Here is a 3,477-nt window from a genome sequence, read left to right on the forward strand (position 1 = left end):
TCATGCCATGTACATAGTACACATGACAAACTGAAAACACATGCAATTATCACTCAACATCTACAGCGCGTGTGACAATATATATGTGTATTTATATATACACGTATATATGTTTATATGTATATATACACATTATATATACTGTATATATATATACTGTATATATATACTGCATATATATGACTGTATAAATATACTGTATATATACTATCCCACTGTGAATATATATACTGTATATATAATGATATTGTATGTATATATATATATATATATATATATATTGTATATATATATATACATATGCGTATACACATACACACATACGTATTTTTTTTATTTATTTATTTTTTTGTGTTGTACTTTTGAGACAAAAACGATACATACGGATCACGCAATAGGGCTTTGTACCGGTAATCTAATTAACTTTATTTTTAACATTCAGGTTCAGATTTCTTTACACATAATAACATTGGGATTTACATCCTATGTAAGCAAATTTTATTCGACAGTAACGGAAGCTTCTAACTATTCTGTGGTAATTGTGAGTATTGCGAAGGTGAAGCGTCGTTTGGCATTAAAACGGCTGTACATAAATTAGGCCTAAATTAAATAATATTTTCTAATGTACTAACATTTGTATTAGGAAATGGAGTGTTTTTTTTTTTTTGTTTTTTTTTGTTTATATATATATATATATATATATATATATATATATATATTAAATTGTTTTGCATTATATGGCCGTTTGCTGTTTTATGGGTTATCCCCATTTGCCTTTCAAACTTATATATTATTTAAGAATCTCTATTGAGATCCAGTGCCGCCATTGATGCACGGTAGAGATTGCATCTTTAGATCTCCGATCTTGTTCACAAATTCACGGACTAGTGCCTGTTTCCATCCAAATGCTCTCTCTATAATCCATTTCTTGTGATGTGTCCAAAGTAGGCCTACTTTATTTTGCTTTAATAATCTATAATTTCTTGCATATGTCTATACATCATGCCCTATTGTTATACTGTACCTGTTTTAATAGGATGACATGAAATAAGCGTAATTATGTAAATGAACAAGGATTTGGATTTGAAGAAAATTTTTTTTTTTTATATATAACAAGTAAGACAATAAGACCAAGAACTGTGTTAGGCCTAATTAGCTTGAATAACATAATAATTTAATTTGTATGCTTAGCAGATTATTTACAAATCGGTATTAACCTGCTATTCAAAGATGGTAACACTAACTGGGTTAAAGCTAATTAGCTGAACTAATATAATTATCAGAAAACATTATTTATTGGCAGTACTGTAGTAATCGTAAGCCTAGGGGATGATTTACTAATAAATATGTACGATATTAACCTTTCATATTTTGCCTCGTTCATATGTTGATCATTTGATTAGCCTCAAAAGTTACCGTTACATTTTTAATATAATTTCAATTGAATACCAGTTTGTCGTGCCCACCCTTTTTCAAGCCTTTCCGATTTTAAGAATTCTTGTTTATAGGTTGGTCAAAGGTCAAATATGGAGCATAATTAAGCAATTAGCAAAACAAGGGTGACTCTATTACAACCAGAAACAGTAAACGCCGTTTGGTCTATTTGTATTGTGTACCTATATCCTAAATAATCTTAAAAAGCTTGACTAGGAAATACCGGGTTGGTGTCCGGCCAGGGATCTTTCCACCATATTCTAAGACTTACGTAAAGCGCCTAGAGGTATCTGCGCTTCATTAGACGCTATAATATATAAATACCGTTTTATTATTATTATGATTATTATGTTTATTATTATTATTATTATTATTATTATTATTATTATTATTATTATTATTATTATTATTATTATTAAACCAGGTTTACATTAAGTAGGCTTAAAAATAAAATTAATAATCTTAAAAGGACCTCATCAATTTGTCAGAAAACATGAGTTTTGTCCTCATTATGTTTATCTGTATTGGTTAACTTCTTTGAAAAGGTTATTTGTGTGGCTGCTACTAGGCACGTCTGCTATAAACAGATGCGGTAGTAGCAACGACATAAGGCATGTCTGTTATGAATATTTATTGGCAATGCCTGTGTGCGTGGTTGGTTCTGTTCCATATCACCTCCGTAAAAGGAGTAAAATTCAGCAAATGTTTAGCTCGACAGGAAATCTCAGAGGTCGGAATTTTGGGAATAGCACATTGAATCAGAAAGAACAAATGAAGTAATCGCCATTAGAATAAAACTTAATTGAACAAGGCAGTCACAAGGGAATTTGGATTAAGGTTTATGCTAAAATTTGAATGTTTGTATGCGCCGCTATTTCATTTCAACCCAAAACAGTCAATATAAACTTCGTTTACATCATTTATTACAACTCGCAGTAAAAGTTGTAAAGTCATAAAATAAGGATGGTAAGGAAATTGTCAGGAAATAATAATTTGTATTTTCTGTTACAAAATGCATTATTATTATTATTCTTATTATTATTATTATTATTATTATTATTATTATTATTATTATTATTATTATTATTATTATTATTATTATTATTATTATTATTTTAGGCACACAATATGCGTCAAAGATTGCCTACTGTAGCTTGTCGGGAGATGTTTTCTCAAATCCCAGGGTCAAGGGTAACATCCTGTAATACCATGATCCTCTCACGGTTGAAAACATTCTCGTAATGAAACTTACTAGTTTTAAGCATCGTACTATTTTAATTTTAAACGAACCATTTGATATCAACTACCTTCTGTAATATAACTAGAGAGATCGCCCTCTGGTTTAAAAAATAAAGGTTTATCAAAATAAGTTGAAAAGCTATAAATGTATTTAGTAATTTTCTTAGATTGAGTCTAATAAATCGTTTCATAGTGGTTGTATGAATATAATTGATGTGTATATAGGCATAACCTAGGCCTACTTCATTTTCATTGCACTGACTATTAAAACATAGTTGGACTCGATCTGCGTACAAAATTTGATATTGGTTCATATAGAGAAATTTACGCGGTACCATATCCCAGTCAACACTAGACGCGTATTAAACCCGAGCACAGGGTCAGTTGACGTCTGGCTTAAGCAAACGCTAAATCTTCCTGACGCAGTAACCAGCCTCTGAACTAACTATATACCGGTACGTCATGATTATAACCGTGCTACACAACATCAGTGGTTGAAAAACCAATGTCTGACGTCGGCCCACTTGCTATAAGCCATCAGTTTTAAGCTAAACTGAATAGGTTTCGTAAAAACGTAACTACGGTGAACACAGTTTGATTATAGTGTTAGGCCTTCTTTATTTAATATAAATGATAATTGTGCATTTGCTGTTGAATTATGTAGATTCGAACGATTTGTTTGTGTATGAGTATTCATTTGTGTCAGTCTGTACGTTAAAATCTCGCATTTCAGCATCATTCTTCTTGATGTCGATACTTGACGGATTTTTCGATTTTTTTTTTCTAAAAAAAAAAAAAAAAAAA

The sequence above is a fragment of the Anneissia japonica genome, unplaced genomic scaffold (assembly GCF_011630105.1).
Source record: "Anneissia japonica isolate Jap-2015-1 unplaced genomic scaffold, ASM1163010v1 scaffold287957_len1322810_cov207, whole genome shotgun sequence".
Taxonomy (NCBI): Eukaryota; Metazoa; Echinodermata; class Crinoidea; order Comatulida; family Comatulidae; genus Anneissia; species Anneissia japonica.